Raw genomic sequence first — 24,627 nt, 5'->3', positions numbered from 1 at the left:
TCTGTAAAATAATCCAGATTTTGTAAACAAGTATTTGGACACACTCAAAATGTTGTAAAAGATATTCATTTATCAACATGTGCAAGGGGTTACTAGCGCAATAGTGGACAAAGTCACTACGGTGATGCCTCGCATGGCGTGCTTTATTCGTTCCTTTTGGCCCACAAAAAAAAATTACTCATTTAAAAAAATATATATTTATTTATTCGGGAATTGTACAGCTTACATATAAAAAATGATATAATAAACAATAGTTACATTAACAATAGTAGACATTACATTACATTAACAAAAAATAGTTACGTTAAAAAAAAAGCCAATTAGACAATTCCACATTTCGCTCACTCCTTTCAAGAACGTCATAAATCAAAATACTTTTTTCAGGAGAATGTTTTTAAAGTTTAAAAATATAATACAATTTATTAAAAATAAATATCAAGCCACTTATTGCACTTTTTACTGTGCAACAGATCTTTTTAGGTTAAACCTGAAGGTTTTTTTTCTCCATTTAAAAATAACTACTTTATTTAAAAAAATAATTAAACAATACCTTTTATTCTAAATGCAAAAACAACACTTTCTGCCCTGTAGCGGGTAAATATTAAGTTTAAAATATGCCTCTTTTGCTGGAATATAGTACATTTTCTGGGCATTTCGAAAACATGCACAACTGATAATTGACGATTTTTGATTTATGACGTTCTTGAAAGGAGTGAGCGATTTATATTATAAAACTATTAAAAAACATTCAGAGATTAAAAAAAGGGTATTAAGTATTTAAAATAATAGATTTAGCAGGAAGTAGAAGGAAAGGAGAGGAATTTATGAGGGTGGTAAAAGGATTTTTTTTCTAGGTAAATTCCTCACCTTTCAATAACTCTTCTTTTCAAAACCATATAATTATTTCGAAGAAAAACTTATGTTTTTAATACAAAAACGGTGTTTTAAGAAAACAATCAATTACGGAAAATGTTACCTGGATTTAGAGAAAATTAAGTTACGACTTGAATGCTGTACCTTAAGAATGAAAATACTCATGAGGAATATTATATTTGTATGTATCTTTACGTATGTAATATGTTTTTAAATAAATAAACAGTAAAACTATATATTGCGACTGATAAATATGAAACATAAATGGGACACAAAGCTTGTTGGAGCGAATAAAGTCATTTACGTAAAGTTAGCAAAAGTAGCATTCCTGTAATAGCATAGTGCCCGACCTTAGAGAACCAAGGTTCCGTACTAGATGAACACTATTATACTTTATCACCATCCGATGAGAACTACGCCTTACAGGGTCGCTATTAAGTATTGTCTGTAAAAAATAAAAATCTATTTTTTTAAATAAAATCAAATTTAAAGAAAATGACGAGTAAATTATATTTTGTATTTTAAAGGTATTCACTAAGTATGTGGTGTAGTCCACCTCCGCAGTGAAGTAGTTAGCTTTTTAGCTACCGTGTTAGCGTGTGCTATTTAAATGTTAAATACAAAAAAAATGTAAGAGAGAAAAGAAGTTAAAAGAATCACATTGGGAATACTTTCAAAAGCGAACTCAATGCTTGATAATTAAGTTAATTCAGTTGGTTATTTACTATGGGTAGATATTTATAATTTTCAAGATTTTCGAGACGAAGATCATGGTAAAATTTCTATGCCTGTTGATTTATCAAAATTATGGTTTTCAGGTATAAAGTGATTGTCAAATTCAGAAAAATATTATTATTAAGGCACTTTAATTTTTTATTCTGATTTTGAATTCTCCCCATGTTGACATATTTAAAAATATATTTAAAAAACAAATCTGTTTTAAGTTGAATAAATTCTTTATTTGTGACCAAAAATTTCGACGTATTTTAAATATTGTAGATACTGTTTTTAGTTTTAAAAAAGGAGACTATGGATTTTTGGACACATCATCAATTGTACATTGAGAGAAAAATAGAGTAAATTAAAGAAGGTAAATCTAATATTTTAAATCTACTACTACTACTTCTACCATCACGCCTTTTCCCGCAGGGGTAGGCAGAGAGGATGGAAGGCCACACTCTTCTGTCCTGACATACACTCCTCGCCTCCTTCACATCCATACATCTAGTCATACATATCCTCCGATTACGCAGACTTTTGACACCGCAAGATTTTAAAATATAATGGTAAAATATTGACGAATGAAAGTGAAGTGAAAGAAAGATGGAAAGAATACTTTATGGAAATTTATGAAAGTAACGGTAATGTCTCCACCGAGACACCAATAGAGGGAAGTGTGAGTGAGGGTATGGTATGTGAGATAAGTATGTCAGAAATAACGAATGCCTTAAAATTAATGCGGAACGGCAAGGCTGTTGGGTATAATATTTTTAATTAAAAATTAAAAGGCATAAAACAATCTGATTTTTTTTATTGCCTTTTTTTTAATTGTTGCATTATCTCTCAATCCAGCCCTGTTCATGCAATAATTGTTGAGTGAATGAGAAGAATGGACCAAACAATCTTATTGTGAAGTAGAAAACCTTGGTGGTTACAGAACTACGGAAGTAAGTATAACAAATTGGAATAAATGATTCTTAATTGCAAATTATTGGAAAAGTATTAATGAGGCTGTGAAAATCAATTAATGTAAGGTAATAAATTAATCCCACGCGTTAAAATCCTATCTTAATTAAACAATATCGTACTGAAATAAAACAAAACACCAAACGATTGAACGTGATATTGACAATTGATTGTGATGTTATTGAAAAGATTTTTTTTTATTTTTACATAAATTGTATACATTTATTTAAATCACAATTTTTAATATATTTAAAACAATTTTTGCAGAGATCCACCATGCCACCTCGTGTGTCTTGTCGGTGGATTTCTTTTTGAATACATTTTTAATTGTTTTTAACGATTTTACATACAAAAAAGATTTTACACACAAAAAAAGAGAGAAAAAGTAAGAATATAAACATTTTACAATTATCATAAAATTAACCCTTGATCATTCACTCATTCCTTTATTTCGCCTTTGTTCCAACGGAACGATGGTGACGGCAGTCATATAGTGGTCAGCTATAGCGCACTAATGAAATAAAACATTTGGGCTTTATTTTAGATTCAAAACTAGTATAAGAAGCAAATCTAGAATCTTTAAAGAGTTTTTTTTAATTTTCTTCAAATGGGTATTTATGTTTTTATATTTATGTTATCTTTAAAATTAGTCCATGTCCACAAAACAGTCGAGGTTTCATACTCTACGCATATAAGCTTGTGTAGAGCAAACCGTTACGGTATACAAATTTTAAGGAAAATCCATATACCTACTCGTAAATATAACGGTCTCTAAAAATGGTATAACAGGATTCAATAGTAAGGTAGAGGAAAGGCAATTGAGATGCTATGGGCACATAGGACGCAGAGAACCTGAACATATTGGAAACCAGGCGATCGCTATGGATCTTCCTCGAAAGACATTTAGAGAAAGAATTCATGGATTGTACAGAAAGATTACATGATTCAAAGGCATTACCTAGGTGACGTTGTATATGATAGAAGGACCTACAACCTGAGGACGAGGAGAGCTGATCCCAATAGTCCACAAAGACGATTATTTGGAATGGAGCCAGGAAGAAGAATATAATACGGTTAAAACATAGTAAAATATCAAAAAAAATTATACTCTGTACGTAAAAAAATGTCTAATTTTTCTTTGTAAAAAATAATAATAATTTATAAATGTTTGCTGTAGCCATCGTTCATCCTAAGTTTCTGTCTATATTTACGATAGCAAAATAGTTGAATTAGAACTCGGAAAATATGATTGTTTAATGTGTAAAATATGAATATTATTCACGGTGAGCAACACACTAAAAGTGTTCAATATATTACATACGGGTTTATCATATGATTTACATTACATTAATGCAAGAATGTAGAATAAAATTAATAATATTCTGCGACAAACCAAGGTATTTTAATTACACAATATGGGATCATCAACGGGTCCCTCATTAGCAAAATGATACAAATTATTGAAACAATTAATTTGCAACGCATATCTTTATCGATTTTAAATTCGAGAATTCATCCACATTTTGGCATTGCTATTTTTAAATTATACGCAGCACTTAAAATAAAATTGACATATTTTTGCCTCGTCGAGAATTTTGCCTTATCGTCAACATGGGGGGAAATATCGCTCGATTATTTTAGGTCTCCGGGATTTTTCAGAACCCATACGAATAATGCAACCAAGAGGGGGATATTTCTGGAATTTATTTATACTTTTCCAATTTGTCAATACTTTTCAGTATTCTTTAATTTCGCGTTGAATTCAACCTACTCTGTTTTCATATTTTCAAGAACTGGATATTTTCTCAGTCGTCGGAACACCGCTGTGAATATCAGTGTAGGAACGAATGGCAATACTTAGTAACTAACTAAAAATAAACCAGTAAACAAAATTTATAAAAATTTCTTAATTTTTTTTAAACTTCATTGGCAGCAGTGGCGGTACTTCCCTAGAAGCCCAAAAGCCCGACTTGCCTAACAACTCCAAATAAAAATGACTAAAACTAGACGAAATGATTAAAAATACATAATTAATGTATGACTGTTTTTAAATTATCGCGCGCTTATATGATTAAACACTATGCATGCCATTATATGGTGATGGTTCTTATTGGTGATGGTTGATATCTGGGGAAGATATTTTACTATAGTGAACATTTTCTTTATTTCAAGGTGATGGCTATACCTTACAAAAGTTACATGGATGCATATTTTTACAATGATTACAATAAATTGTTTATATTTATAATACTGTCTGGGTGCTTATTATACTGGGAATGATATGACGTGAAGAAATTATAGGTACATCATGTATTCACGAATGTGAAAAATAATGGACTTGCCTTACTCGTAAACCCTAGGCACGCCACTGATTGGCAGAGATAAATGATATCGGAAGTATGTATGTCGTGATAAATAATTATCTTCGTCATTTAAAAAAAATACTCTTCGTTTTATAAGACCTCCCGCTGATAAAGTAATTATAGACATGCGTGGAAAATCTCATCAACAACAAAAAACTCCTAATTAAACAATAAATCCATTAGCATGGTGTTGTGAATTTGATCATAATTATTTCAATGGCGCACGAGATGAATCCACAAAAAAGCAACTCAAAATTTAATCATCTTCTGTTTGTTTTTTGTGTACCTATATGCATTACTGACATGCGTCAAAATAATAATACAATAAAATGGTTAAAATGGTTTTAATGGTGAAAAAAGTTAACTTATCTGCAATATTTAAAAATAAAAATAAAATTAAAAAAAACAACTTACCTTCATACTTTCTTGTCAACTGTCTGCTATTTGTATCCTGCCAAGTCAAATCCTGTGGTCTAGACGAAGACTTTCGAAGAATTGCCAGTAGTAGACAGTCAAATCTAATAAAAATACAACTTTATTAAACCCTCATTTGTAGAAACATTCTGAAAGTAATATAAAAGTATAAAAAAACCTGTATAAGACCACTTTTTGAGTTTATTAATGAAGTAAACACGACTACTTTCGAGAACTACAAATGTTCTCATCAACAGAGTAAATAAAAATATTTTCACCTGCTGATGAGGACATCTGTAGTTCTCAAAACTAGTCCTGTTTGCATCAATAAACACAAAAAATGGTGTTAAATTTACAAGTTTTTTTTTAATTTTTATATCTAAAACAAAAAGTGTGTTATTGGAATTGACGATCTATGCTTGAGTTTAAGTTATTACCCCACCCACCTCCATCAGTACCTAGATAATTTATCAGTCTCTCTAATATAAAAATAAACACGTGTATAAGACACTTTTTGAGTTTATTAATGTAATCACGACTAGTTTCGAAAACTACACATGTTCTCGTCAACATGAGAACTTATTACCCCACCCACCTCTGTCAGTACCTAGATAATTTATTAATTGACTGTCAGTTTGTATTATATTTTCACCTATTGAGAACATCTGTAGTTCTCGAAACTAGTCATGTTTACAGTTTATTTTTAGAAGCGGAGAATTTTATATTGAAATTTAAAAAATGGATATCCTCGAAAATGGCTTAGAATGTCTTTGAAAGATAATTTTCCACAGAAAATCATTGTTGCCGTACATACATATGATGAATGGGCCAAAGGAAATTTTGCAATTGACCTACAATTTAAATTTAAAATATTGTTCAGTGATGAAACACATTTTTGAAATGGTTTATTATTTCATCATTAACTTGGCAGTTACATTGTCGTAATACATAAATTATCTGTTTTGAATTTAAGTTTTACTTGGTAAAATACAGTATTTAAAAATGATGCGGAATCTATCAAAACACGTGTCACTGTAAATTTTAAGAAATATCATTATTTAATAAGTAAAACATAAATTAAAAACATTTTTATATGTTCAAATCATCATGTTATTCAACGAAGTATTGCCAAATCAATGAATTATTCTAAAAATACAATTACCTTTTGTAATTTATTTCTTGAACGTGTTATAATTTGGAGTTGCAACACATTTTATTGGGCGTGCAATGTTAATAAAATTAATAACCTACGACCATAGACCTTAAATCTATTTTAAAATAGAAAACCGCGCAAGGAAGTAATAAAGATTCCAAAATGTCCCGTTTCCGGTCGCCATTGCGGATTTGGAAATGGCTTTTACGTTATATTGTAGCAGCGTATGTATAAATATATTGTACACGTCTTAACAGAGACGGAACCATTCATGAAAAGGGAATGTGTACATGGAGACATGGTCTCCAGCCAGACTAACAACAAAATGGAAAGCTTGGTCCACTGTCATAAACTAAAATTATTACACCAAGGCCAAATTATGAATTACTTTGAAAATTTAGAAATAAATAAATAATTTAATAAATCATGTACTGTTTCAAAATTCTTCACCTTTGCTTTCCATTTTTCCTTTATTTTCAAACTACACCCCATTCCCTCTCCCCCTAACTTACCCCTCTCCTTATTTATAGAACAGATAAATATTTATCATGTTTTAGTTTACATTTAGATCTGAAGATAGAAGAATAGCTTCCGAAACTAGTCATAATTAAAATAAACTGAAGTGGTAAAAAATAACAAGTGTTTTTCCTTTACAATTTCTTCTTAATCTTTACTATTATCCCTCTGCCTCCGTAGTGTAATGGTCAGCACGTACGACTACCGTACTGGAGGTCCCGGGTTCGATTCCCAGGGAGGGTCGAATAAATATAAGTGATTTTTTCACTGTAATATTTTTATTCAATATTACTTTGGACTGGTACCTGAGGCGGAGGGCTGATCACCTTTCCTTCATGTGTTAATGATCAAGATAACACTGTGTTTATATGATGCAGTGCCCTATGCACCATTGGGGTGCGGATAAGAGTTTGAAAAAAAAAATATACCTAGTTCAGCCTTACATTCCTTTCTTATATCGTAGTCATACAGGAGAAAGTGACCAAGTGCATTTTTTACAAAAACGTGATCATTGACTGTTTGATATCTTACTAGCTTAATATTGCCCTGAAAAACATCCCAAAGGATTTTAAACTTGCAAGTATAATATATTGACTGGTAAAAATTACTAACTGCATTGATGTTTATTTTCTTCAAGCAAAGGTGTCTTAAATGGCCCTCCTGAACATTTTACGTTTTGTTAGTTGGCACTTGCTTCTGTGCGACTCTGATATCTTCGTTTTTAATTCTGACATAAAATGATCTTTTTTAAATGGATAAATATTATAATACTGCAAAGCGACTGCCGAATCAATAAATTAATAATCCTATTTATTCAATGAAAAATCCGGATCAAAAAAACATCGCCTAGAATGTGCCGAATATGCGGACTGTAACAAACAGGTATGTTAGTTACATTTGGACACGACTAAAACCTTCGGCGTTATTAAAAACGTTCTTAAAATAGCGATTGAATGATCATGTTTTTTTTTCTCTCGTTTATCCGACAACGTATTATTATTCAAAACGCAACAAATAATAACAAATAATAAGTGTGTTTGATCCCAGAGCTATTTTCTGTCCGTGACTCATACGTCACATTGTATTTTCGGTGTAGCTACTAATCATTACCTGAATTACGAAAGCTGTCGGTACAAATGATAAATAACCCTTTAAAGTCAGATTTTAATGAAAAATAAAAACTAATTAACTAACTAATAGAACGCCACACCACTCTGTCCTTGCAAACATTCTTCGCCTCTTCCACGTTCATGCATCTCCTCAAGCCGCTGATTGTTTTGACCCCTAACCTGACCGCTTTCAAGTATTTGGCATACCTGATCGTGCCAAGTTTTTGTTAATGAAAAATAAGTCATTTTTAATGATATTTGTACAAAGATGAAGAAGAATATGGAAGTCTGGGCATTTACAAGGTTTCAGAGCTGTCTTAAGCTTGTTTTGAGTGACCAGGTGTAACATTCACCAATCTACCTATGATTGACAACCAACAGATTAATTGAGTAGTGAACTCAAAATTTGGAAGTTATATTTATTATTAAGTTAAGTTATTTTTGACATCTCAACATAGGTGAAGAAGAATATGGAAGTCTGGGCATTATGAAATGGGCGGAGTTTAAGAAAATCTATTTATTTTCTAAAAAACAAAGATTATTTAAAAAGATCGGGCGTGGACAGTCGTGTGACTTCTCTGGTGGTCGCCCGGCGATTGAATTCTGTGTTTGCGAATATCCCCTTAACGGTCAATGAAATTTGAAAAAGTGCATGAAAAACCTAGTCGACAATTTTATTTTTGCGGTAGCTGTACAAAAAAAAAACTCGGGTTTTAAGAGGTAACGCATTTAAATTATTCTAATCCATATTTTACGTGGGTGTTCTAATGCTTTGTAAACATATAAACTTTTAAAGACACACATCGATAAGTCACCGTAGCGAATTGAGATAAAAAAAACGATAAAATTACAGGTTCTTTATACACGTTACACACTTCCTTATTCTGCATTTTCTACAGCGATATGAATTCGATAAATTGCCAAATGTCTTATTTGCATTCTGGCATTTTAGAAAACAGTGTAATTATCACTAATTTACCGAATCATTAACGATTAGAAAAACGTTTTTGCAATAAAAATTTGTTTACAAGCATATTAAACTAGTCAATAAATCTCAAAAAATTGTTTACAAGCATATTAAACTAGTCAATAAATCTCAAAAAATTGTTTACAAGCATATTAAACTAGTCAATAAATCTCAATGAGGGTTACCTGATTCAACGTAACGTTATAAAACATTCCACAAGGTTACAGAGGTCATACATGCATAATTTTATATATTTAAAATAGACGATGAAGTTATTTAAATGGGTATATAGAAATCAGAGTATTTAAAGGGCTTAATGCTCTTCATCGGTTGGTAAAAGCGATTATTTCATATATCGCTCACTGCTTTCAACAACGTCATATATCAAAAATCGTAAATTTCAAGTTGTGTATGTTTTCGATATGCCTAGAAAATGTACTACATTCCAGCAAAAGTGGCATATTTTTAACTTAATATTTACCCGCTACAGGGCAGAAAGTGTTGTTTTTGCATTTCGAAGAAAAGATATTGTTAATTTTTTTTTTTAAACATACTTAATATTTTTCACATGGAGAAAAAATCTTTAGATTTTACCTAAAAAGATCTGTTGCGCAGTAAAAAGTTCAATAAGTGGTTTGATATTTATTTTTAAAACATTGTATTATATTCTTAAGCTTTAAAAACGATCTCCTGAAATATCAAGTTTTTTTTTATATATGACGTTGTTGAAAGGAGTAAGTGTATGTAATGGGTAGCACTCTTGAATTACCAAGTAACTTTGAAATCTAGCTACAGCTTATGCAACACCGTTTATCATGGACATACTTAGGCTTCAACTTTGGTAGCCTATACCTACTCGTGAGTGGAATTACTATTTATGTTTAAAGTTACTATAATTTCCTGTAATTCATGAGTGAAAATTCTACGAGTGAAAAAAACGTGATTTTTCTGGCTAATTTTCCATTCCAATGATTGTGTGTGCCACGTTATCTTAATCGTAAATTATAATAATATCATCAGCCAGTTCTGCATGTAACAAATCAATTATTTTATGCTGATTCGATGGGAAACTCAATACATTATGTATAGTAGCCAAACCTGCTAACTGCTATGGACCGGGCCAAATAACACACCAATAATTGAACAACATTCTTTTAACTAGTTATCATTATTATCATTTATAACTGTAACTACCCGTCAACATGAAATAATGAAGCTTTGTCCCTCTTCTTCTTCTTCCTCTTATTGGTGCAGACCTTGTGGCCTGTTTTTAAAAGGAATTAGCATCCTGCGATGTCGATTTCCAGCTGTCAATTTATCTTTTTGGTGGTCTGCCCGGGAGAAAAATGCAGTTTCACCAATAAATGTCAGTACAAAACATTAAAAAAACAATACAGGATGTTGTATGAAGTTGTGTGAGTCGCGTAATGGACGAACAGAAAGTTAGTTGAGCCTACGTTATGCGAGGTGTTTGTTATGTGAGGCATCACTAAATTATTTGTACATCACTGTAAACTTGAGACAGGATCTAGACTTCCTGGTGTAAATCTGGCGAAACTGAAACAACTGCTGAGTGAATAGTCCAAACCGTGTCTCCAAGTTCATATAGTTTAGGTGATGTTTTTTTATTAATTTTCTGTAAACCTTGTTCTTTAAATTGTGATTATTATGTAATTAATGTTTTTAATGGACCTTATTTAAAAAAGTCAAATAAATGTACCGTCTATTATTATCATATTCAATATTTAACTCTAACCTTACCGTCCTTTACATTCAAAGAATTCCGTGTGGTTCCCGAGGAATTTCAGGGGTGAATCATTTTCGGAGCTTGCGTAAAAGGGATTGAATAAATAATAATGCAGGTTGGCTACACTTCTTGGCTTCCCTCCAAATTAAATATTCTATATAACATACTCGTACGTGGCATTTAGTATCAAAACACTATATATCCACTTTCATAGTTTTGAGATAATCACGACAAACATTTATATAGAATAAAACAACAACTGCATAGTTTTTTTCCAAATGAATTTTATTTGACCAGCTAAAATTAATGTGGAAAAAACTAGATAGTTTTTATTTTATTATGTAAAATGCAAATCCATCAAGAAATACTTAAATTATAAACATTTATATCTTTGAAATGATGGCAAACATTGAATGCGTTCATAATAAAAAATATTTGTATTTTTGAACCAAATTTTCTACTCTTTTTTAACCGTTTACTATGTAACATTTTGTTTAAATCCTTGTTCACAAATCTAGTCTCTCCACTTAGAAAATATTTCAACGTTTTGACATTTTAACGTATATGAAGAAAAATATGGAAATCTCGGTTTTCACAGGACTTACGACTCGTCATAGGCTGGTTTATGTGAACACTTTAAACACATTAGCAGTAGCTACCAAATAAGAAACTTACTAAAATCAACTATCGATGCTGCCGAGAACATATGAAAGAACGTATATATATTATATGATTCGTTATTTCATGTGTTAAAGAGCACTTAAACCAACCTTTGATGGGTCGTGAGACCTGTCAATATCCAGACTTTTATATTCTTCGTTATTTTATTTTATCTCAAAACGCTGTTAATGAATTAACTTTTTAAATTATAAAAATAAATAAAAGGATATTTTTTAGCGTTTCTCCTGTATGTGATTATAATACACACATCCAAATGAAAGAGTTTCTGCTCAATATAAAATAAAAGCTTCTTCGTCTTACCATAGATATCTATTCAAATTCTAGTGAACTCGAGTGCCATGTTTCGAATTTCAACAATATACATATATATAGAAGTTCCAAGAATTTGGGAAGTGTGGTTGTCAATCACGGGTAGAATTGGTGAATGTTACACGTGTGTAAAAAATGCCCAGACTTTCATATTCTTTCATATTCCATCTTCTTCGTCTATGTTGAGATGTCAAAATAATAAATTAATAATGGTTATTATTACAGATAGTTTTCAACCCCTGAGGAATGGTTGTGGATATATTATTATGCAATACATTCCTCCCGACAGGAGTGACTCACGCCTTAGGAATTCCAGTTCTGGTTGAACCAATTTCCCTCACACTACCAACCCCGCCATTTAACCTTTTTAGGGCTGCCAAAAAACAATATTAAAAAAAAAACATTTACTCATGTGTGTGATTTTAATCCAGGATTCGGATCTCACATACTAATATAAGAGTTTCTGCTTAGTAAAAAGCTTCTTCACATCTCACCAATAGATGTCTCTAGTGAAGTTCTAGTGATTCAAGAACAAGATTTCTAAATTGGTTCATATATATAGAACTTCCAAAAAATTTAATAGTGTGTGGTGGTCAATAATGGGTAGAATTTGTGAATGTTACACGTGTGTAAAGTGATCACTTAAACCAGCCTATGACGGTCGTCAGCCCCGTAAGTGCCCAGACTTCCATATTCTTCTTCATCTTTGATGAGATGTCAAAAAATAATATTTACTACGTAGTTTGGAAACATTTTAATGCGGGCAATATTCGTTGGGACCCCAGTTTTATTTTTTAGTCTAACTTGAATTACAATAAATTTAAATGTGAACTCTAACCAATTTAAGATGAACATGGTATTGGACTACATACTTAAGTTAAAGTGTTCTTCTTTTCGGTAAATAAACAAAAATTCGTTAATTTTAATAACTTCATTACTGTCATAAATACTGATTGACAACCTGTTTCCAAATTTCAAAATCGTAAGAAATAAAAGCCTAAAAGTAAAGATAAAGTCATCTTCACTGCTTAGTTAAGTCACTAAATTGAAATAATTAATCATCACACCGTTTCTCCGCAGGGGTAGGCAGAGAGAACAGAACGCCACACACTCTGCCTTTGCAAGCATTCATCGCCTCTTCCACATTCATACACCTCTTAATACATGCCCGCCGATCATTACGACTCCTGATCTGACCACTTTCAAGTATACGTCATACTTGATCGTGCTAAGTTTTCCCCGGTCTTCCTCTGCTCCTATTTCCAACTAAATTCGTCGCATGACTTTATTTTACTGTTTTTCTTTTTTCTTCTGTTCTTTGTTTTCCTTTATTGTTTTGGTCAGTACACTCAGCTACCGTACTGGAGGTCCCGGGTTCGATTCCCAGGGGAGGTCAAATAAACGTAAGCGATTTTTCACTCTCATATTTATTTAATATTATCCTTGGCTAGTACCTGAAGCGAAGGGCTGATCACCTTTCCTTTATGTGTTAACGATCAAAATAACACTGCGTTTAAATGATGCAGTGCCCCATGCACCATTAGTGTGGATAAGGATTTGAAGAAGAATGAAGAAGTTCTTTTTTCACTTATACACACCCGGCGATTATCTATGTAACCTGTTATTAAATCATGTATTATTTATCTTTATAAAATTAATTTACTATGTTTTCACCACTTTTTGTTATTAATACAATTCAACCTACCGGTTTCAACATTTCAACATTCTATGTTATTTGGGGTTGCTATGCAATGTGTAATAAAAATAACATTTCGGATTTTTATGGAGTGTGTGGAAGAAGAAGTTTTCTGGTGAAATTATTTTAATTTTTTAAAGTTTTTTTTCTTTAAAATAAACCCTGATGAAGACAATGTATTGTTAAAACCAGTACGTTGAATTGTATTTATAAAAAAAGTAGTGAAAAAGTTTATTAATTTTATAAAGATATTATAAAATTATATGTATGAGGAGATGCATGAACGTGGAAGAAGCGAAGAATGTTTGCAAGGACAGAGTGGTGTGGCGCTCTATTCTCTCTGAAGCGGCGTGATGGTTAGTTAGTTAGTTATTTTTTTACATCTCATCAAAGATGAAGAAGAATATGGAATATTTGATGAGATGTCAAAAAATAATATGAAAATAACTCCTGTAATTGGAGATAATCCAGATTTTGTGAACAAGTATTTGGACACACTCAAAATGTTGTAAGTTAGTTAGTTAGTTAGTTATTATAAAATGTACTACAAAGTATCTGCGGAAAACATTCAAGAAATGTATTATTTATTCAAGAGGAATATACCAAGATATAACTCCCGAAACGGAAAATATTGTACTGTAATAATAAATTTAATACGCGCGAGTGAATTTAGATTTTTATTTTTCCAGGTATCCAAATATTCAAGAATAATAATTAAAATTGGACGGTTTAAAGTTGGGTGACGCCCACGCCCCATGAATCCCCGCTTACCTGGGAGGCTTCAATCCATGTAAACAAAGTGAGTCACCATCGACACACACATACAACGTTGTACCACATACAATATGGGTCTCATGAGCGTATTCACAGTTCGGCTGTCCAAATTTAAAACACAGTAAGGGACATTTTTTTGTAGTAGGTTTTTTATGCATTTATGGACTAAGTAGACTCTACTTAGTGCAAAAATGCAAAAAAAAACCTACTACAAAAAAAATGTCCCTTACTGTGTTTTACATTTGGACAGCCGAGTTGCCTTTAAAATTTGAACTTATAACGAAATATGTATGCAAAGAAAAACATCATATTTATAGATTTGGAGTGTAATTTGTAGAAATCCATTTTAATTAATGTATTAAATGTTAAATCAAACACTGATTTTTCACACATAAAACGTAGTACCATACATACAATATGGGTCTCATGAGCGTATTCACAGTTGCCTTTTAAAATGTGAACTTATAACGAAATATCTATGCTAAAAAAAACATATCAAAATCTCATCCAATTAAAATCATCATATTTATAGATTTGGTGTTTTATTTGTAGAACTTCATTTTAATTAATGTATTAAATGTTTTATATTATCCACTGACACTTCGTGATGGAATTGCATTTTTAATATATTATTAGATTAAAACCAATATTTTTAGCTTTTCCACTTTATTTTTATTTGACCAGCGACCGGGTTTCGTCGTTACCGACATCATCAGACTGGTTACCGACATCCAGTCGTATGAATTGAATTCAAAATGGATAGATTTTACCACAAAGTGACTGCCGAATCAACTAATGAAATATTTTTTTAAGTAAGAAGTAACAAAAATCCACTTAAGGCCCAGTATTCGTTAAGTAAAAAGTCTTCTTCTTCTTCTTCTTTTTTTGATGGCTTTTCACCCTTCCTGGGTGTTATAGCCAGTGTCGAGTTATTCTTTATTTACACTTTTTACATTTGACTTATAAGTGTTAGTATTCCTGTTAGTGGGGAAAGTAAAAAGTCAATATTCTCTAAACCCAGGTAAAATTTGATGTAATTGATTTTTCTTCTTAAAACACCGTTTATGTATTAAAAAAAAAGTTTTTCATCGAAATAAATGTACGGCTTTCAAAAGAAAAGAGTTATTGAAAGGCAAGAGTAAAAAAATAATGATATTCTTTTTAATTCAAATTTATAAGTATTCTTTTAAAAAAAGTTTGATTCAAATATACATTTTTTTATCGTGCCTAAATCGTAAAAAAAGTATGATGATAATTATGATAATAGCGTGATCATAAATTAATTTCTATTTATTTACCCATTTTTTTATTCTTGGCCAAAATTCGGTTAAAAAATATACTTATTTTTTTATTCATAATAAATAAAAATATTGTCTCGATACGTCGAATTAAATAAAATGACAGGATGACTGTAAGGATGGTCATGGATACGTTTGTAAGAATTTCGTATTATCAAAAACCAGTTGGAATGCTTCGAGAATATCGGCCAAATAATTAATGTTCGGGAATAATTTTGTTCAAAGCGCGGTTATCCATTTCTTTGAATTGGCCAATTAGCGGACGCGACATTTGAATATTGTTCGTTGCGCGAATGAGACGGAAACTCGCGAAAATGTGTAAGTCCACCCGAGTTGATCGCCAATCGAACGAGTGCGAAAGAGGAGACGCTATTCCCCTCCTTCCCCCGCATAAGCGCTTGACCTTGATCTGTGTGGCGATAAACACAAGAGACGCGCTCGCTCATTTTAAATTTATTTTATATCTGGCAACCGCGGAACCACGCTTGTTGGTACTTGAAAACTACAGTTTTTATTTGCATAATAAACTCCTCATATAGAATATATGTATGAAAAAAAAATCTTTCAAACACCAAAAAAATACTAGTAATAGTGATCGACGTTTGTTCCTTATACAGCTATTTGAAACTAATGGGGCAAATAGTACTTAGAAAAGAGAAAAAAACATTAATATAAGGAGTTGGCAGCATGAATGAGCGATAAATCACAATATTCTCTATTTATGATACTGTAAATTGATGAAAATACACCAGTCCGTTTCGCTGTGAGACATACATCCATGATCTAATTATGTTAAGATATAATTTTTTAAACTTATAATACAATTAACATTGGCTGGTGACATCTGTCAATTATTTAAACGTATTTCTAAACGCCTTTCATTTTTCTAGGTTACAATCAAGATAAGACAGAAGAACTAAAATATGTACAGTGTATTACGCAATTTTCAAAACAATTATGTAAGTACAAAACATACCTATCATTTTACACAAAGGCACACACGCACACACCTTCATACTTAAATTAATAAAAACACAAAAATATTTTTACTATAATAACACAATATAACGACACCGATCTCCGATTTAAAAAAAATACTTATTTTTTTAATTCGCGTCGTACGAGTACATAGTGAATGGAGGGTGTGCAATGTACCAACTAAATATCTATGTATTAAAATAAAATTTCTACCCATGTATTACAACATTATGAGTTTTATGTTGAAATATTTCATATTGAATTATAATCAAATACAAATTTCTGGAAACAAAAACATATAAATCAGTAAGATTCGTGATAACTTTCCCGCCTACAATAAATTAAAAGATAAAAAAATGTTATCGAAAAAGTAACATAAATTATACGTCAATTCGCTTAGCTCGCAAATAGTTAAGAGAGGTAGGTACTAAATACGTAGTACTCCAGTACGTACGTACATTATTGTTTTATTGTATTAGTCACCAATGGAGTACGCTAATTCTCCATAAAAACGTTCCAAGTTCTTGGAAATACGCGCGTTTTCTTCTCGGAAAAATATATAACTCATGGCTGTTAGAATATCAGCTTCTCTAGCCAAGTATATTATTGGGCCAATTGATAAAACTAGCTTTACGATTGATTTTTTTACATAATAACAAAAATCAGCAAACGAACCGCTAGACTTCAACGAGATCAACTGTCACTTTTCGTATCATGCTTTTATCCAGCGAAAAAAGGGTCAGGAATTAAAAAAAAAAAGATTAATAGTAAATGGATGATCACAGAAATTTCATAATAATAATTATCATTTAAGTTATTTTAACGAAATATTTACACTGCGACATAACCGTAGACTATGGAATATGGAGCATAATCATTCAGTAGAATATATATAGTGGAGCCTCTCATAACGAGTAATTCGCATAACGAGCTTTTTTTTTTGCTGAAAAAGTTGATCCCTTAACGAGCAGTGATTCGCATAACGAGTAACATAGAAAGGGCAAGTCCCTTTTTCGTCAAAACAAAAAATGCTTCGCTTAACGAGTAAGATTCTGGAACGAATTATGCTCGTTATGAGAGTTTCCACTGTATTATGTACAATAAACAATAATCTTAAATAGGTTTGTAGGTTTGTATTGTAAATAATTATTTATGAAAATTTCACAAAAAATCATTGTCTTGCAAAATTACATTCGCTATACTGTTAAGCACAAAATTCCTAGGTAAAGGTAATTTATTAAATAAAATGACGATTAAAAGGGGGAAAAATGTTAACGTTTTTTGTGGGCTTTTCTTTACAAGATCAAACTATTATAAGGATTTGTGAATTGGGACATGTACACCTTGTTATTTTTTGTTGTTGAAAGATTGACATAGTAATTAAGTACCAACTAAAGAATTTGAAACTCGAACATTCTAGAAAAAATCTAATTTATTCAATGACGAAAACAAAAGTCCGTAAATTCAAGAAAATGTCAGAATATTTCAAAAGTATTCAACTAACCGAATTAATTTTAATTATAAAATTCACAGTTATCAGTCACCGTTTTTCTGTTTGTTGAAACCATCAAATAGTTTAAGCCATGGGCGATTCCAAAGGTAGGGATTTTTTGCCAATTTGCTTATGTATTTAACTAACTAACTAACTAACTAACCATCACGCCGCTTCCCCGCAGGGGTAGGCAGAGAGAATAGAACGCCACACCACTCTGTCTTGGCAAACATTTTTCGCCTCTTCCACGTTCATGCATCTCATACATACCCGCCGTTTGTTACGACTCCTAACCTGGCCACTTTCAAGTATTTGGCATACCTGATCGTGCCATGTTTTTCTCGGTCTTACTCTGCTCTTCTTTCCACTTACATTCGCTTCATAAATTTGTTTTACCGTTCTTTCCTCACTCATTCGTTCTACATGTCCAAACCATCTCAACACACCTTCCTTAATTTTATAGATAATACTTATCTCAGCTTTGCATTCCTTCCTTATTTCACTATTCGCACATCATATGTACATCGTTTTGTCGCATATTCTTCTGAGAGATCGCATTTCGACTGCATTCAGTTTACTTCCATCACTTATGTATTTATACATAAAATATAATAATAATAAAACCCTTATCCGCACCCCAATGGTGCATAGGGCATTGTGTCTTATAAACGAAGTGTTATCATGATCGTTTTACACATGAAGGAAGGGTGATCAGCCCTCCGCTTCAGGTACCAGTCCATGGTAATATTGAATAAATATTACAGTGAAAAAATCACTGTAATATTTATTCAATATTATATTCTATATTTATTCATATTTATTTTTACCCCCCTTGGGAATCGAACCCGGGACCTCCAGAACGGTAGCCGAGCGTGCTGACCATTACACTACGGAGGCGGACAAAAATATACACACATATATGTATATATATATATATATATATATATATATATATATATATATATATATATATATATATATATATATATATATATATATATATATATGTGTGTATATATATATATATATATATATATATATATATATATATATATATATATGTGTGTATATATATATATATATATATATATATATATATATATATATATATATATATATATATATATATATATATATATATATATATATATATATATATATATATATATATATATATATATATATATATATATATATATATATATATATATAAATATATATATAAATATATATATATATATATATATATATATATATATATATATATATATATATATATATATATATATATATATATATATATATATATATATATATATATATATATATATATATATATATATATATATATATATAATATAATATCAGTAGGTCAACGTTTTTGTTTGCTGCTGTATCAATTTCGGTCAATGAACTAGCGAAGAATAAATTTGTCATTGAATTATTATTGTGATTGCTTTTGTTGTAGCATTTTTTATCGATTATTTTATTTTTCTTATAACAATTATTTTATATGCCCGTTATGTTTGTCGCAGAATACGTGTTTTTATTGTTTCAGTCGCGAACCGTTTCAAATTTTAATTGAGAATGAATCATTACATTCCTGGTGTTATGTTGGTACCACATTTTAATAGCGTTAACATTTTTACACATGTATATTTTTTAAATAAGTTGTGTGACTAACTACTACGGACGTTAAAACGAATGGAATTTTACTATTTCCGGTTGAAAAGCTAAAACAACACATTGATGAGAGGTGGAAATTTTCCAATCGAAATAAAAGCATTAAATAAATCTAAATAAACTCTTTTCGATATTAAATAAATCCAAATAAAGTTCGAAATTTTCCTCGGGGTACAAATTGGCAATGACTTAGTTACACAACTAGTACGAGTACGGGTATGCAACTCCCGAGTGTCCTAGGAATTTCTTTAATTCTATTCCTTCCTAATATTTCTCCTCCGTTTCCTAAATTACATAGCAGTACTCGGCTGTCCAAACTCAAAACACAGTAAGGGCTTTTTTTGCAGTACGTTTTTTTTGCATTTTTGAACTAAGTAGATTCTACTTAGTCAAAAAATTCAAAATAAACGTACTACAAAAAATGTCCCTTACTGTGTTTTAAGTCTGGACAGCCGTACTGTCCTTCACCCTGAGCTTCTTTACTTACGTCATATGTATCCCATCAAATTTATTTGATTCCCATATCCAATAATCTGGAGTACGGGAAATTTCAATCGTGTGATTTACGATCATGTTAACAACACATCTATCCGATGATATGCATCATCATGGGGATCGATACGTGTTGTATTTTTTAAATATAAAAAAATACATGTTTATTTTAATTTTGTATATCTTTTGAGTTAGTTAATTGAGTAAAATATGAAGACATAGAACATAAATGCAAATCTACACATTATACAATTTAACTGGAAGTGAATTCAGTTGTCGCCAAGATATTACGCGATTCCTAGAAATGGCAAATGTTTGCCAACTAAATTTTGAGAGGTTGGTCCAATAGTCATGCAGAATGTTTTCATTTAAAATGAAAACGTTGATTTTAAAAATTGTCCGACTAAGAATTTCAGGTCTTCTTCTTCTTCTTCTTTAGTTAGGACTATGACCTGTTATTCTCCGGTCCGCTCCTAGGAGGTGGAAGACCAGCTGTCTCTCCATCGTTTAGGTGGTCTTCCTGGGGGCCTGTTACCTCTTGTGTTGCAGTCTTCTGCTATTCTTACCACTCGATCCAGACTTGCTCTTCCCACATGATTTCTCTAGAAACGACTTCATTCTGTTCCCCGTCGCACAATATCTTCGACATCGCAGATTTTTCTTATTTCAGAGTTCTTACTCTGTCGCGAAGTGCCTGCAATGGGTCGTAGAGTCTTCATTTCGGTGGTTCTCAGAAGGCTTTTCGTTCTCGCGGAGTCAACTCTTGTTTCTATGCTAATTTCAGCTAATTGTGTTAAATCATATACATTCAATATGTATAAACATATGTGTGTATATTTTATTAGAACTTCATACATATATACATATACATATGTATGTATATTTTAAATTTTCCATTACTGCTTTATTCATTTTCCTACCTGATATTCCATTTCAATTCCTCTCTAATACAGTAATGTCCTTCACATTAAAAGTGCGTTTTCAAGTTTTTTTATCTTTCGCTTACTTTGTCAATTATATTTAAGTACTTTTCATACTTATATAAAAATTGTCTATGTTCGTATAATGATTTTTTTTATTCTCTATTATAAACGATGTTTGTTCACATCTTTACTATTTCCCGCCAAATAAGTCATTCCGAAGATCCGGATCAGTGGATCTGTGTCGCTTGAGTGATATGTTCACTAAGACCGGATCAGTTGAACGATGGATCTTTCTTAGAACAAATCACACTGCGCGCCGGCTAGCGATGGGAACTTTTATCCCTGGAATATCTTGCTATTATAAAACCTTACTGTTTGTTCAGGAATCAGTAAATCAGTGAATGTGTGAATTGATAAATCTGTGAATCAGTAAGCAAATGAACGGATCAGCGTTCGTGAACGAGGTTCACTCAAAATTGTAATCCGAATACTGTACATGAACAGATCACTAAGATCCGGTCGTTCACGAAAGACTGGTATTCATAATGAAGTTTACCATAAACAATTTACTACTACTAAACTTGATAACTAAGTAACAGAATGTACAAAAACATGATTTGAAAAATTCTATTCCACTAGACCTTTTTTTCGTTATTTTATTAACTTATATTATATTCAATTATTCTCATATGGCGATAGTTACCGACATCTATTGTTCAAAACCAGTAACTGACTTCTGTAACTTCAAAACATCTATATCTCGATGCTGAGCAATTAAAGAGTATTTGTGACAATAGATGTCGTACATTATGTTATTTCTAAAGAAACCATTTTGGTTTTTGGTCCTAGTAATGATAATAAAATTATTTTAATAATAGATGTCGCACATTGTTTCAATATTATAAAAATATGGTGCCAGCTCGCTAATCCGAACGTAAATCGTGCAGTTTGGATTGGGGAATAGTTCGAATTAATCGTCTCATACTGTGGATTGGTCTGTAGCAACAAATGATACCTTCTTTTTGTGACTCTGAAATCTAGCCACGGCTTATGCAACGCCGCTTATCATGTCCCTACTCAGGCTTCAACTTTATAAGTTTCATAGCCTATGCCTACTCGTGAGTGGAATTACTATTTATGTTTAAAGTTAATATAATTTCATGTAATTCATGAATGAAAATTATAGCCAAAAACACGCGATACGATACCTCCTTCGAATTTGTGAGTGTTGAGAAAATGAGTGAGAAAAAGTGAATTTCGTATTCTAAAAAAAATTCTCTTTATTTTGTAATTTTATTTGGATATATTAATGAATGAATAATTTATTAATTTAAAATTTTTATTTTAGCATGAAAAATCAGATATTTTCTTTTCAATCTATGAACCTAACTGGTGTTCAAGGGCTAAATCACGCATTCCTCTCAAAACCATCAATTTATCAATGTTCTGGACGACTTCTTCAGCCCAGTTGATGAAATGTGTGTTGAAAGCTTTCACATCAGCTGCTAGCCGTCATCAGAGCCCAAAATCAGATTATTTGGATTAGCAAGCTGACAGTGTACGCTAAACTTATCCATTTTCCTATGAATCTCTTGGGCATCTATCGGACCATATCTATCCCATCAATTGACTAGTGTAGGTGTACTTACAGTAATGGATATTTGAAAATACTTTACCAATTCGTTCAACAACTGCTGCTGTATCCTAAATTGTCATTTTTCTTGATAAGATATGTTAAGTTTACAGTAGAGTATAATAAGTATAGTGAAACCTCTATCTATCGTATTAAAAGGGACCTATTGAAATAAACTATGAATGCGCGAAAACAATGTATGCAGGATTAAGAAGTTAATACACAAGGAGAGACTATTAAGTAAAGATACTGTCCTCCCAATCTGCATAACCATTGGTAGGTTAAAATTCTAAGAAGAGTAAAGTTTTAGAAGTAAATAAATACATATATTTTTAAAAAAAATACAAAGCTGAATAGAACAAAAAAATATTAAAGTTTATTGCATTTTAAATAATCGACATTTGTTTTTTTACTATTTTATTTTCGGAAGTATATTTTCGGCTTTCCAAATAATATTTTTTCGGTTTCAGTTATTGAATGTGCGTAGAAGAAAGTTTTCAATATTTCCAAGAGTGTGCATGCTTTTGAAAATGAAGGTACAGGCTCGTCTTTTGCTGTATCCTTCGACCTTGCGTCATACAAGTTTTCAATAGTTTCTATCCCACATGTTCGAATATTGAAGTCAAACATAACAAAATTGAGAAAATTAGAAGAATAAAAAAAATCAAAATATATCAAATATGCAACGTAATTCAAACGATGAATGTGGCAAAATGGTGATAGAGAACCGATCTATGTGCTCTTTTTTTTGTATGAAATGAATTTGTGGTAGAAGAAATAAACGACACATCCGGGAAAACGATTTTTCAAGGAACGATAGATAGAGGTTTCACTGTATTTGATTTGAATTTTTTTTGTTGCGAAGTAGCAATAGTACCTAAACTAACACTAGATAAAAGTCCGCCATAGTAGTGTGGTAATTAGCGCATTTGACTTGCGCCAAATGTTTTGGGTTTGAACCCCAAGGGGGTTTAAAAATAAACTTATGAGATTTTTCACTTATATACATATTATTACCCTGTGCATACTATACTAGAACATGAAGCATAGAACTGATCACTAGAACTGTCTTCATATTATTGTACATATATGGTGTCGATCTGGTGCAGTCCTTTTGCATTGGGCCGATAAATGACAATCTTCTTACTGTAGTATCAACTGTCAACTAGTGTAACCCGACAACTGTCGTATTGTTTTGTTATTTTTTTGTGATTACTTTTTAATGTCATTTCAGATTTATTAAACAAAGATGGCTTCAAAGAACAACTGTCGTATTGTTTTGTTATTTTTTTGTGATTACTTTTTAATGTCATTTCAGATTTATTAAACAAAGATGGCTTCAAAGAATAGTTAGTCTCTCTATACATAAACATCAGGCAAAGTGTTTAGATTGTTGTCGTTTTCAAGGTTTCACATTTTTCATATTGGAGTTGTACATATTAACATTAAAACACATTTTTTTCAAATTGGAAAGTAGTCATAAACTCCCAAAACCTTAAGTGAAAATGGATGCATAAAAGTCGGTCAAATAAAAAGGAAAGATGGAAAGAGTATCCAAGGAGGTGTATGAAACTAATGCTAGTAATAGCATAAGTGACGTAAATACATTTCCACGAATATGTGTGAATGATGATACAAGAGAAATAGGTATGGAAGAAATAATGAATTGAACATGTCCTTAAGAAAAGGAAAAGCTGTAGGATTTGTTAATTTTTTTATGCAGAATACATCACAAATTGTGGCAAAATAGTTCTCACATGGTTTCTTAGGCTCCTTGACCCGTGTCTAGAGAGAGTTATACTCCCGTCGATTGGACAAGGGCAGTTATAATGTCACTCTA

Source organism: Brachycentrus maculatus, unplaced genomic scaffold (genome assembly GCF_059751285.1).
Source record: "Brachycentrus maculatus isolate JH-2025_06_01 unplaced genomic scaffold, ASM5975128v1 h1tg000213l, whole genome shotgun sequence".
NCBI lineage: Eukaryota > Metazoa > Arthropoda > Insecta > Trichoptera > Brachycentridae > Brachycentrus > Brachycentrus maculatus.
This window is presented reverse-complemented; position numbering follows the sequence as displayed.